General features: G+C 40.1%; 1 protein-coding gene and 1 pseudogene across 2 annotated transcripts in view; both read left to right on the top strand.

The window, feature by feature from the left end:
* ZNF804B (zinc finger protein 804B) overlaps positions 1-14,915 on the top strand; it is a 530,395-nt gene that overhangs the window by 415,624 nt on the left and 99,856 nt on the right. The gene's annotated exons all lie outside the window — the stretch shown is intronic.
* Positions 10,929-11,079, top strand: LOC127492703 (U2 spliceosomal RNA; annotated as a pseudogene).

Genomic DNA, 14,915 nt, shown 5'->3' with positions numbered 1-14,915 from the left:
CATTACTAAAAGTTTTTAAAAGTATGATATCTTGTTGACGAGTTTCTGCATACAGATCAGGTCATTAGGTTGATGAATGAACTACTGATCTTAGAATGTCCATGTTTTCATTAAATATTAACTAAATGAACAACAAAATTGACAAATACAGCAGATAATTAAACCTTCACAAATACATGTTTAATTTTGAAACTGATTTGACCATCTACTAATTTAGGGCACATAGGTTAAAATTGGAATATTTTATGGGAATGCTACTTTCCCATCACATATACAAACATATGCCATTTTTAAAGTTTTTAGTAGATAATCAAAATAATCATCTTTTTTAGTTAGAGATATTAAAAATGAGCTCTTGCCATTTTTTTCTAATTATCATTAAATGCATACAGTCTAATCACCTTATATGTTTTGCTCATGTAAGAGCTTTTAACCCTTTATTAGTCTTTCTTAGCAAAATAATGTTAATAGAATTTTAATATTACATGTTTTCTTTTAATTAAAGCATTAGAGAACTGGATACATCATGCCACAGTTAGTAAGAATCTCTATGGGTAGTAACTGTTTTACACTAAATATAAAGTAGAGTGACTTTAAAATTATTTATTGTGATGCCTTAGGAAAATTTTTACTATATATGTAATAAAAATCAAAAATGCCATTGAAGAGTAAGCACTATTTATTTTAATCACTGGAGTAGGTTTCTGTATTTCATCATAAATTGGTAGAATTTCAAATAACTGCATTTTTATAGAGTACTGGAAACAACAAAATATCTGAACTTTTGTGTCAATAACAAAAAGTACTTTAAAAAAATCAGTATGTGGGCCGGCGCCGCGGCTCACTAGGCTAATCCTCCGCCTAGCGGCGCCGGCACACCGGGTTCTAGTCCCGGTCGGGGCGCCGGATTCTGTCCCGGTTGCCCCTCTTCCAGGCCAGCCCTCTGCTGTGGCCAGGGAGTGCAGTGGAGGATGGCCCAGGTGCTTGGGCCCTGCACCCCATGGGAGACCAGGAAAAAGCACCTGGCTCCTGGCTCCTGCCATCGGATCAGCGCGGTGCGCCGGCCGCAGCGCGCCGGCCGCGGCGGCCATTGGAGGGTGAACCAACGGCAAAGGAAGACCTTTCTCTCTGTCTCTCTCTCTCACTGTCCACTCTGCCTGTCAAAAAAAAAAAAAAAAAAAAAAAAAAAAAAAAAATCAGTATGTCTGCAGCTGGGCCAGTGGCTGTAATCCAAAAGACAGTAACAAGAGGCCAGGTCAGAAAGCCATTTCTCTATGTGTGGTGGAAAGCAGAGCCTGTTGACAGCAAGGAAAATGTATGTTGAATGCAAAGAATGCTATTTCTAACAAGTAACTTACATGGGATATAGCACCAGGGGGAGTCTGGAAATAAAAGAGCCAGCAAGAAAGGGCACTCGTGTCCTCCCATGGCCATGATTAAGTGTCTGACTGGGGCCTGTGCTTGTTTTTGCATTGGATTTCCCATCTGCCTTTAGTTTGCAGTACAAATACTGGTCCCACAGGAGGAAAAACTTGTCATCCACATAGTACATCACTCAGTCGGGTGATAAGAAATAGAAATCCTTTTTTATTGGACTTTGCGGGCCCGTTTTTTATTTATTTGCATGGTCTGGGTGACATTTATGGGTGCGAGGCTTCCCCTCCCCTCCTGGAGCCAGCATTCTTTAGTCAGTTCTCAAGTCCCCTTTCCCGTATGCAGCTCTTCTGTGCTAACTGGCCAGTGCTTTTTTTTTTTTTTTTTTTAATGGTCACACTCACATCTAATGCCATGTTTTCACACTTGCTGTTAAACTCTGTAAAAACAATCCTAAATAAAACTTAGTTAATGCAATAGTAGCCTGAGATTTGTACCATGCATGCTAAGTATTGTGTTTGACATGTTTCCATAATCAGCACATTGGCCAGGATTTACTCTTATCATACATCCCTGTTCTCAGATGGAGATCCAATTGTTGAGAGCCTCACATGCATCAAGAGTAGAGCTGTGATGGCAACTCAGACTGAGTCCAGAACTCTACTCCCATCTACAGGGACATTCTGTGTCTTCCTTTTTTTTTTTTTTTTTTTTTTTTTTGACAGGCAGAGTGGACAGTGAAGTGAGAGAGAGAGACAGAGAGAAAGGTCTTCCTTTTTCCATTGGTTCACCCCACAATGGCATGCTGCGGCCAGCACACCACGCTGATCGAAGCCAGGAGCCAGGTGCTTCTCCTGGTCTCCGTGCGGGTGCAGGGCCCAAGGACTTGGGCCATCCTTCACTGCACTCCCGGGCCACAGCAGAGAGCTGGACAGGAAGAGGAGTGACCAGGACTAGAAACCAGTGTGCTGGCACCGCAGGCGGAGGATTAGCCTATTGAGCCATGGCGCCAGCCAGTCTTCCGTTTTTAATAACTAATTTCAGCAGATTTTGCTGAAAGGCATGCCTGCTGACACCTTTCCATTTTGGATGCTTCCTTGGCACTTATGTATGTATAAATTATATATATACACACACACATATATACACATATATACGTGTCTTCATTTGTGTGACAGCTGTTGGTGCTTGGGCTGTGCCATTGCTTTTCAAATTTGGACTTACATAATCATTACAGCCTTCTTGTGAGAGTGAAGTTATCTTTCTTTTATAGAAGATAAGTAATGCATTGGTCATTGAGCTTGGAAGTAGCTAATCCAGGATTTAAAGACTCTTGTCCCAATCTCTGAGCTTCCAAAATGTTCTTACCTTAATCACATAGGAAGTGCTTCTGTATTTTCTCAAGTTTTATCTAACTTTGGCTAACTATACTTCTCTGTGCTCTTAGTACCGGGCAATAGCTTATTAGTTTTACATGGGTCCTGTAGAACCTAATACAGCCTAATAAATAGCTGATAAATTTACTTCCCAGTTTTGAATTCCTGTCCTGGTTTACAGCATTTCCAGCTGAGACCATAAATCTCCTCTTAAAAGTGCTACAAATGCACTTAGACTTTAGAAAAATCTCTGGTGATAGACAGATGATTTCTCATTGAGAAACACTGATGATTGAGACCAAGGGAATATCAGTGTCAAGACTGATTCAATAAAACATTGATTAGCATAGATGTAAATTCTGTTGATCTTCCTTTACATCCTTCTTTCCACAAATAATTTTCACATCATGAACGATCCTGAAGGAGATCTTTCTCCCATTTGCTCACAAATTGCTTTTGGCTAAAAAAAAAAAAAAAAAAAATTAACCTGGAACTGAGCAAAAATATTTATGGTGTCTTCCTTGCAAAACAGTACTTTTAATTTTACTTGCCAACAGCCCAAGCTCCATTCTTTCTTGCTCGTTAAGCTTTGCTTCTTCTCCTCCACTAGAGAAATAGGAGCTCTTCTGTTCTCCCAGACGTCTCATCTCTTTGTGTTTCCATTCATTATTCATTCACCTGCTTCAGGTTTTACTTGCCTCTTTCCTGCCCCTCGGCATTCATCACTCTGTGACCATCCAAGATGAGACCATTGTGATATTCGGAGTTAATAAATGAAGAGGACATTGCTTCCAAGCTTTTACTACTTCTAAGGAAAGCCCAGCGGTATGCATTTAGACACCTACAGGATCAGTGAAGGATTTTTGTATTCCAGTAGTAGAGGTGTTTTCTACCAGAGGGTTACATGTGTCCCCTGTGAGAACAGAGGTTTGCTGATAGACGCAGCCGGTAGTGAGGATTCAGATTCCAGCCCAGACTTGTAGCAGGGCATTTAAGCCAAGGGGAGCCAGAGTCAGGATCTACCATTGCCTAACGGACGGAAATGAAAAATTCTATAGGAATCAATTTTTAAAAAATCACTAAATGCTGTTTGGCCAATTCAAAGTTGAACTCAGACTTTATATAAAGGCCATGAAACAAGAAACTGAAAGTCTGACCGATGTCCTGGAAAGATAATCACACAGAGTCTACGAGGGAAAATAGAGAGTGGACCATAATCACTTCCTTAGCTACTGGTCAGACATCATGTCTGTCTGAGTGGAAGGCAGAATGAGAATAGGAATCAATTCTTCTCTACAGTTTGTGTGGCTTCTTGTTGATTGGGACACACAGTGAAATCTGTATTATCCCTATTAACACATGCAGGTTCCTTCCTTCTCAGGAATACTTTATGTCATTCTTTTAAGGCCTGGAGTTTTAAAGCCCGTCAAGGATCATTCATTTTTAATATCTAAGAATCAATCTGACTATTAATTTATACCTATTATAAAATTTTATCTTAATGAGGATTTTTCTGCTTAGTTATGCAGGCCTCGTGAAATCAGCATGAGTGTTTCTCTTCTCTGGATACACACAGTAGCTCAGTGATCAATCCAAACTTATGAAATGCAAATTAATTCCTACCCTGCATTCGTTTTTTTCTTTTTTTTTTTTGGACAGGCGGAGTGGACAGTGAGAGAGAGAGACAGAGACATAGGTCTTCCTTTTTCCATTGGTTCACCCCCAATGGCCGCTGCGGCCAGCAAGCTGCGGCTGGCGCCTCACACTGAGTTTTTTAAGGAAACCTTAAAATGTCAAACAATTTTAAAATCTTAGGTATGAATTCTTGTATCTTTTGCATTATCTTTTCTTTGATCTCACATGGCCCTCCTGTATGAGAGAAGGAGGTGGCTTCCTCCTCTCTAAAGCCACTTTTTAGCATGGCCTAAGTTCAGTGCTCAGTGCTCAGTTCACTGTAACTATCTGTGGCTGGCCGTATCTGCACTGGTAAAGCACTAAGTGCAGTTTCGAAGCTCAGGCACATACAGGGAAGAGGAGGTCTCCATCAAAGGAGCTGCTTTAAAATAGAAAGCTTCCATTTCTGATATTCCAGTGGTTTCTGAACATGTTCAATAGATTTTGATTTGATTATGAGGTTTGAGAAAAGAAAGAGAATATATCTATGTATCTGTCTCTACACATACATCTTAAATATTCCGAGTATTCATTGATATGTCTTGAATTCCAGAGATACAAAAATGTGGTCCCTTAGACAAAACTCGTTTTCCAAATGAGGAAACAGACCCCACAGAATTCATTGCTCTGCCATTAATTTCAAAGGCTGGAGTCAAGGACTTGAATTCTCATCCGAGATCTGCCTCTTAGCACCCTGCAAAAACCTGAGCAAGCCAAAGAACTTCTTCCAGATGGAATTCCCTAGTCTGGACATGGACTTCTGAGGTCGTTTCCAATTTCATGTCTATGCAATGACCTATTTTTTCCTTTTGCTTGTTTGTTTCACTTCTTTCATAACGGACCCACAAATTGTCTTGTTTTGCAGTTAGCTCTCTTTTTATATTGGCACTGCAGATACACACACACACACACACACACACAAACATACATACATACATACAACAGACACAACACAGCTCAGTATAGCTCATTGAGATGATTCAAAAGTAAACAATAAGAGTGCTCCACTACCTGCTCAAGCAGTTGTGGCAGGCTTACCAAATTCACTCTTCACCACAGTCTTGGTGGGCAGTTCCACTTGCACCTGCCACCCTGACACACTTTAACTCTGGCCTGTTTCTAGCTACTCTTATTCCAACTGACAAGCATTGTTAGTGTATCCTTTAAGTGTGGATACATAAACTAATACACAGATTTTGTCTTTGAGAGTTTCTGTTATCTCTAATCTGAGAGTTACAGGGTTCCATGAGAAGAATATTTTTCAGACAAAGAATAAATGCTATCTACTTCTGACAGATTGTATGAAAATGGAGCCAGGCTTTTGTACATTGTTTTATGATCTTGAAATGAATGCAGTCTTGTTTGTGGCATTTCCGGGGGCCCTTGTGAATTTCTTTCTCTCAAAGTAAACTAGCATTTTTAATAGGCTTTCTTTTCCTTGACACGTTTTCTCAGCTTGAAATTAATATTTCAAGGTTTGAAACAGAGAGTTCCCATAAAGCATCCTTCTTTCACAATAGCTAGTTTTCTTGAAGTTTGAAAGTAAATTACCTATTAGAATTTCAATAGATAGAAGCCTGTTACAGCCAGTTTAAAATAATGGAGTGTCTTTGTGAGCACAATCATTTTTTAAACATCTCTGGGTATAGAACAAGTAAACCAAATATAACAGACTTATTATCAGACATGATAGCAGACATTCAGGAGAACATAGAATGCCCTTGGAATTTAGACAATTATCTCTCTCACTTGTCCTTAAAAGCAAAACCAGTAGATTTATGCTGCTTTAACACGTCATGCTGGGATTTTTCATACCTTGCTTAACATGGGTAGCATAGAACCACAGCTCCTGCAGATTAGTATTAGAGCAACTTAAGAAGGCTGAGGACTAGAAACTTAGGTGACAACCGCAGAATCTCACCTGAAGGAAAGATATTTGCAATTAAATCCCAAGGAAAGGTTAAGTAATGTCTCTGACAGCATTTCTTAGGGATCATTTCTCTTCCAGATAGCTGTCATAGTTTTGATTTTAAAAAAGTTTGTGAGCCAGCATCACTAGTAACTTTCAAGAAAACTTTAGATACCTGACATTTTTCATTGATTCCTCTTGTATTAGAAAATGAAATGTCAGACACCATTAATTGTATTTTCCCAGTAAGCAGTTACAGCAGGAGGAATGGCTAAATGGAAGTACTTCCTGTCTAATGCACAATGGATATATTCACTTAAATGTATTCAATTTAGATGAATGTAATATGTCTATATTCATTACAGTTTTTACCTATCTGTAGATTGAATTGATGGGGCAGTAATTACTACCATTATGAATGAAACAATACTGTCAGTCTGGAGTAAGAAAATCCATTTTCTTATCATATTTTATACGCCTGCACAAGATGCAGTCTAGAATCATTCCTTCCGATATAGAAAGTTTATCCTGGAATTTTCACTGGAGATAAGATTGTAAACATTGTCAGTAGGTTCTGCTTTACTTCAAGTTTGTTGACAGTGGCTCTCTGCCTCATGGGAAATGGCAGAGGGGAAACATAGGGCCTCAGAACGTTTCCACACAAGGTAACTTTTGTATTTGTCTTTTTGTGTGTTTTCACCTCAGCTCTAGGCATGGTGTGGCATGGGTTAGGTTATTCTCATGCCGTACTTTGTTTTCCTTTTGGTTTTGTGAAGGCAGAACTACTACAACCACACTTGTTTATACATCTAGCAGACTCTATTTCCATTTTATTTCAATCCATCTGTTTTATTTATTTGACAGGCTGATGCACACAGAGAGGCAGAGAGAGAGATGTTAAGAGTCACAGGGTGGGGCCAGCGCTGTGGCGCAATGGGTTAATGCCCTGGCCTGAAGCGCCGGCATCCCATATGGGTGCTGGTTCGAGACCCGGTTGCTCCATTTCCAGTCCAGCTCTCTGCTGTGGCCTGGGAAAGCAGAAGATGCCCCAAGTCCTTGGGCCCCTCCACCCACATGGCAGACCTGGAAGAAGCTCCTGGCTCCTGGCTTCAGATTGGCGCAGCTCCGGCCATTGTGGCCAACTGGGGAGTGAACCATAGGATGGAAGACCTCTCTCTCTCTCTCTCTCTCTCTCTCTCTCTCTCTCTCTCTGCCTCTCCTCTCTGTGTAACTCTGACTTTCAAGCAAAATAAATAAACCTTAAAAAAAAGGAGTCACAGGGTGTAGAGGGTCTGCTCTATCCCTGCTGGTCAGTATTGCTGTCCAAGTTCATGGTGCCATCTTACTTTTCATCCCCAAGCAAGATGATCTTCTAGCTGGGAGCAGGCAAGGTAGAAGCTGCAGTGGCCAGTGTCAGCGCTGGCTGCCATGGTGGTGTCTCTCATTCATATAGTTTTAATGGCATTTGCTGAAATTACATTTCTCCCCCAAGGATATTACTTGATTTCATTGGTGAGCACTAGTGACTATTCTCTGGTGGAGATTGGCAGTCCTTGCTTCTTGGTAAGCTAATACTATGTTGCATCCAACAAGGTTCATTGGTTTATGGGCATTTTACTGTTCCATTGAATGTTAAGCATCTCAGCAAACCAACCAACAGTCTTTATAAACTTGTGCAGTGAAACATATATAATATCAAGAAATGGAAATTATACCCAGCACATTTTTCCTTCAATTAGGCAGCAAGCTTACTTAAGCAATAAAGCAATAGTTGCTCTTATGATAATCTTAAATTGTACCTGGTCCTTCCTTATTTCATTCCTGGAGTTTTTTTCTGGTGGACGAGCGGTATTTTAATTTATTCTGAAGAGAATTAACTTGCTGGCATCCGGTTCTGGTGAATCGTAGTTCTAATGGAAATATATGTGTTCCTCAGATATGACCTCTGTTCATATACAGCCAATTAGGAAGCTTCTCAAAAATAAGCAGTCACATAAGCAAATACTTTAAATACTTAATTGTTGCTTCATAAGCAGGAATGTAATCCTCACTCTGGCATCTTGCCAGTAAGCCAGTCATTTGTCATTCTTTCCAAATTCAAAAACAGTGTTGAGACATCCCCCAGAGCGTGCCATTCTCTGGAGATGTTGTCATGTTTTTCATGTGGTTGTGTTCATCCTTTAATGTGGACATGTCGAATTCATCATAGAGGAGAAAGCTCCTTTCAAAACGATGAGATGAGCAACCTCACACATGACCTGGGCATTGATGGATAGCTCCAAAGTTGATCATGCTTTATTCCACATATGAGAAATTCATACTTGGTTCACAATGAATTGAAAGGAAAGCAAATGATTATGGTCGAAGGGGAGAGCATTGGAAGTCAATAATCTGTATTTCCACTTGTGAGCCTGTGATGGACCAACTCATTTACTTTGGGATAATTTTTTTTTTTTTTTTAAGAAAACCAGTTTTAGTATCATCAGCTCCTACTTTTGGACTGTTCTTCAGTAATATCATTAGACCTTGACATATACATGTAAAAACACAAACATTTTTCTAAGAGTTCCATGTGTTCACTCATAGTCACCTACTTACTCTACCGTAACTCAAGCAGATTAATTCTCTGTGATATGACATACATGCTAGGCTAGGCCATGCTGTCTGTGTATGTAGCAGGAGAATCATTGTCTGCCTTGCTTATGCATTACTTTCACTTATTCAACAAATAATTACTGTGCATCTTCTAAGTAATGAGCAATATGTAGATGCTATAGAATGCAAAGACTGTTCTTACAAAAGGTCAGTCACAACTGCCTAATCAGGAAATCAGTATTAACAATGTTAATGTTAATTAAGCTCACAAAATGCTTTCTTGACTGCATGGAATACTAAGTAGTCTAAAGTAAAACAGAAATTACTGTGAGACAAAAGCCTTTTAAAACCCTAAATATCTCCGCCAAGTTTAGTTTGCTAGCTTTTGTCCCAGGTGATGATCTGAGTATAATAGATGGCCTCTTCTACTTGCTCAAATTTCCATTATATTTGCCTTGTTGACTTATAGATGAATAGTATGCTTTTTCAAAGATTTATTTTATTTTGAAAGGCAGAGTTAAAGAGGGATGGAGAGAGAGAGAGACGTCCTCCATCCACTTACTCCCCAAAATGGCCACAACAGCTGGGGCCTGGGCAGACTGAAGCCAGGAGCTGCTTCTGTGTTTCCCGCGTGGGTGTGGGGGCCCAAGGACTTGTGCCATTCTCCCTTGCTTTCCCAGGCACACTATCAGGGAGCTGGATTGAAAATGGAGCAGCTGGGACTCAAACCAGTGCTCACATTGGATGCCGGTGCTGCAGGCAACAGCTTAACCCGCTACACCAGTGTCAGCGCCGAGTACTATGTTTTAAAATGCAATTTTTTAGTATCATATGAGTGCTAAGACAGACGCAGAGTGACATACACATGCATGCAGACCTACCAAAACATCCAGTCATTATGTATCTAAATATGGGAGGAAAAATAATGTTCTACTTTATGAATTCTTAGCTGAGATGTCCTGCCCTAAAGACAGAGTAACAAGAGAGAAACAGAAGTTTGGCAACAAGTATACCTCCTGTATAAAAGGGAGACAATTCAGAGAAATGAGTGGAATTTTAGAGTCACTATCAAGAAGTTGTGCTAGCCGGCGCCGTGGTTCAGTAGGCTAATCCTCCGCCTTGCGGTGCCGGCACACCGGGTGCTAGTCCCGGTCGGGGCGCCGGATTCTGTCCCGGTTGCCCCTCTTCCAGGCCAGCTCTCTGCTGTGGCCAGGGAGTGCAGTGGAGGATGGCCCAAGTGCTTGAGCCCTGCACCCCATGGGAGACCAGGAGAAGCACCTGGCTCCTGCCTGTGGATAGGCGTGGTGCGCCGGCCGCCGCGGCCATTGGAGGGTGAACCAACGGCAAAGGAAGACCTTTCTCTCTGTCTCTCTCTCACTGTCCACTCTGCCTGTCAAAAAAAAAAAAAAAGAAGTTTTGCTAGACTTCAGGCTTAAATACCACACTTCTCGGAAGTGCAGGGAAAGGTCTTGTTAAAACCCAGGAAAAGCACCAGAAAACCAGGGACTGTTTGGTGTGCCTATTTGAGTCCTGCCTTCTCCGTTAACTGAGTGTGCAGTGATTTAGAGTCATCCTTCTCTGCCTGGTTCAGAAAAAGAGATGCTTTTGCAAAGAGAAATTTCCCTATGCATACAAGCTCCTCTTAGAGAGTGGTTACTGTGCAGAGCTTCTCCTGTGTCTGAATTCTCAAAATAAGAAGTTCATCATCCTTATGCCAAAGATGCCTATTTGAGATGGTGCATTCTGGTTACGTGTTGGAGTGATACGTTCTGAGCCCCAAAATGTATAATCGTGGAACAGGGCGTTAAGAACTTCCACGAAGATTATCTCATTTTTTCCTCTGGACAGTCCTGCAAGCTACTTATTATTATCACCTGTAATTTATCCTGAGCTAACTAAAACCTTCAGTGCTTGGACTATTTGAAGACAGAAGCTGACATTCAAGCTAGTCAATCGGCAAAGACTAAGTTATTTCTCCTTATTTCATAAATATATTGGCTATCGCTTCTTGGCCTTTTGGCTAAGATCAAGTGTAGTATAAATATATTGGCTAAATGAACAAAATTCTCTAAAGCAAGTTTTCCTTTATTCAGTTTGCTACAGAAATGCACAAGACAATGGAAGCTACAGGAGTTTCCTTACTCAGCAGCAGCATTTGATGGAGGAGGGGGAAACGCTCTGTCATTGAAGGAGGATTTTATTTGGGGCCAATATCATAGAACAGGTTAGAGAATATTGGCATTCTTAAAGCCATGTCTTACACATAACAATGAAAGGTCAAACGTGGACTTTCATGCAAAGAATATGAATTGAATCCTCAAAGCTCTGAGCTGGTATTACAGGAAGAACAACAGTTGATTTCTTCTCTTCCTGTTTCATAATCAGGGCAGAAATTCACAGCCGATGACGGAACAGGAATGCTACCTTGGATAGTGCCTGGATAGTGCTAGTGCTCATTTCAGCTTCGAGAGCATTATAGATTTTTTTAAATAATAATTAGTGCTCTCCCCCTCTCCATGAATAAAGGGCTCTATGCCGTCTCAAATCTATGAATGAGTTAGCAGAGACAGCCTGGACGTATCTGGTGTCTGGATAAAGGCTAAGGGGTTGGGACAGCGGTGAATAGTCCTGGCAGAATCCAGGCTCTTCAGTGATGATTGCGTTTCTAAATGTGTCTGTGCCTTGCCTTCCATATCTTTACATGGTGTAATAATAGAACCTACTTCATGAGGTTATTGTGAGTATTGATTTAGTACATGTGAAGTGCTTGGCAAATTTCTGGTTCACAATGTTAAGTGGAATGCATGCTAATATGTAATAATCGCTGCAATAAAATAATTTGAGGGCAAACATCCATATTTCTAATTAAATGTAGTGCTGTAGTCAGAATACTTGCCACTTTACAGAAACACTTTTTATATGCATGAATAGGAAATTCTTGGTGTGAAAAAGTGCATATTCTCTCCTCACAACAAACTCATTAATTATAAAAGTAATTAATTACTATCAAATTCCTACTGAGCTAAAACATAAAATGCCCATTAGTATTACCTAATATTTTAAAAATAACTCTTGTTCAGATAACTATCTTGTTCAGTTTGTAATTTGTTTTCACCCTTTTAATGAATCATTGCGAATGGTTAACTGTGCTTTATTTTATTTTATACATGTTTTATGTTATTAGATTTGAAACTCCTTTCCTGGACAAACTGTGAGAAGGGGAGTGTGAATAACTGGCAAGTCAATGAAGGATTTATATGTCAAATCTTATAAGTTTATTTTATTAGATTTTTATTTTTTAAATTTACAGACCCTAAGAATAGGTGGTTATTCACTACTTTCATATTTTTCTATATGTTTAAATATATTTAAAGGTCACGTAATTATTTGAAAGAGTAAGTGTCCTCTTAGTTTACCTTTGAGACTGTTTCATCAGTAAAACTATCTTGTCATCCGACAAAAACACAAGAAATACTGCACGCTTTCATCATCTAGGAACGAGAGATGGAGAAACACTTTCTCTCCCAATTATTCTGTGCTAGTCTGAGCTAGGTAACCCTCTTTAGCAATGTTTGATTATTACCGTGTCATTATTTATGGTTCTGTCTCTTATATCAAATTCTGCCTCACTAGATTGTACTCTTGCGCAAACAATAGCTGACAGCTTGACTCCAGCACAGGCCTGCTTCATGCTGGGTGGCATCATGGACCACTGGGCTCTGGTTCTCCTCTTCAAAGTCTGTCTGCCCTGCTTATTTGCTCTAATTTGGTTTTCAGATTTTGCCAAAGATTCTTAAACTTTTATTGTGTTTTTTTTTTTTTTCGTTTATTTATGTTACTGTGTGATTATCCTGACCTGTCCATCTCTTGGCTTTTATCCTCGTCTGCCTGTGTTTTCCACCTGTGGGTTTCGGTTCCCCTTTTCTTGTCCCCAGTCACTTGTGATGGGGTTTATGCTCTCAGTACAGGCTTTGATGGACATACTGAATTGACAACTCTGTTTCTGTGTATTGATGGTGGCATTTATACCCAGCTTACCCCTCCTTCCTCTCTTAATAAGGAGAAGAGGATTTGTCTGGATAATGTCCTTAGCACTTTAGAAGGAAGGGACATGGCGACATTGTCTGGCAAGAAAAATCATCTTAGAAATATGACATGTAATTTAAGCTGCTGACCCTATCCATTGTAAACACTCACAAAAATAATGATATGAGTTAAATTTTGATAAAATTCTCTTGAAAAGATTACATTTTGAATGGAAAGTCATCTGATATTCAAACTTGTTTTATAAACGTAGGGTGTTTAGATGAAAGAAGCAAAAGTAACTGGAGAAGCCTCACTCCTGGCCACTGAGCTGTCGCCACGAAAGCTCCTACAGAAGCAGCTATGATACAAAACTGCATCATCTTTAGCCACAGATCAGTCCTGAATTCACAGTCACCCCTCTCCCCAGTTCATGTGGCCAAGGTATTTTTGAGCACTGAGGCAGAGGAGACCATTATCTAAGGCAGGTAATTTTCTAAGGGAATTGTTCCAATGTGCCAGTAACATAAGAACTGTAATTAAACCAAAGTGTTCTTAGGTCCACTCCTTTTTCTGCAATACTAGGGAAAACTGTGGGGTAAAAATAGTGGGAGAGACTGTAAGAAAAGTGATTTCCCTGAATCTAAGCCTGGTAATTCCACAGAGTTAGCACTGCCTCAATCAGCGCTGAACTCTGGTCTTGATTCCGAACAGCGATCACATCAGCTGGCAATTCTCCCACTTCCTGGAGCACCTCGGTGTTTATCCTGAACTCTGAGTCTATTCTCTCACTGTGGGATACATCCTGTTCAGTAGCTTTTGTTGTCTCCATTCACCTAGGATATAGATGCATTCTTATTTCACCCTCCTAGATATGTAATGCAGGAATTTGGTCAACTTTTGCTGTTTGCTGACGGTACACATTCCCTTTTTCCTTTTTGCCATGCTTGAATCCTATTCCTAAGTCTAAATAAATTACCCCCATCATTCCAATAAACCCCATGAAAATATGCCTAAATTCTCTGTGCTGCCTTTTTCACCTGATCAGTGATGTTCCACAGTGTAAGCTTCTGGCCCGATTTCTGCCTATAGGAGGCTACTCATTCTGGGGCAACACAACTAAAATGTACCCTTTTGCTGATTTATCCATTGTTTATACATATCTACATGGCTAATGTCTGTGTGCCAGTCATTTTCACTTGGCACTGAGATAATAGAGAAGGACTTGAAGAATGGTATGAAGCATGGATAAATAAGCCACATTATCCATATGTTAATGCATTTTATGTAGGCAGATATTATGGACTAGACAATCTGTTTTCACTGTTGTGGACATAAAGAATGAATGAAACAGTTTCTTACCACAAAGGTTATGGGGGCAACAGACATGAAAACAGATAATCTAATGCCATTTGGAATATCTGATGTTAGAATTTAAGAGGACAAAAGAGGAACAGGATTTGAAAAGAGATAATGCTGGCAATGTGAGAAGAAGGGTTTGACTTAAAGGAGGATAATAAATCTCAGCTGTGTACTAACAAGAGCGCTAGGCTTAGGCTGTTTGAGTTCAAATCCCTTCCATAAGCATTTGGCCTCTCTTAATCATTGATTGATGCATCTGCAAAGTGTACATAAAAATAGAACCTACCTCATAGGTGGTGTTGTGTGAATAAATGAGATAAGCCACACACCTGGCACATTTATACTCCATAAGTATTTGTTGCTATTATTTTATAGATAATGAGAGAATTCAAGAGGATTTTAAGCAGTGATTGATGAAGCTAAAACTCTGAGATAGAGCATCCTAAAAATCATAAAGAAACTGGTTTTGAGAAATAGGAGATAAACCCATTGGTCACGCCCAGCAGAACCTGATGCGAGTGAAAAGAGACCTAGGCTGGAGTTGGAGATTATGGTTGTAGCTGTAGTGCGAAGGAGGGCACCCCAGAGAGTGTGTGTGGAGT

This window comes from Oryctolagus cuniculus, chromosome 16 (assembly GCF_051225735.1).
Source record: "Oryctolagus cuniculus isolate XC-2025 breed Fujian yellow rabbit chromosome 16, ASM5122573v1, whole genome shotgun sequence".
NCBI classification, from domain to species: domain Eukaryota; kingdom Metazoa; phylum Chordata; class Mammalia; order Lagomorpha; family Leporidae; genus Oryctolagus; species Oryctolagus cuniculus.
The sequence above is the reverse complement of the archived record's forward strand: the minus strand, read 5'-3'. Positions and strand labels throughout refer to the sequence as shown.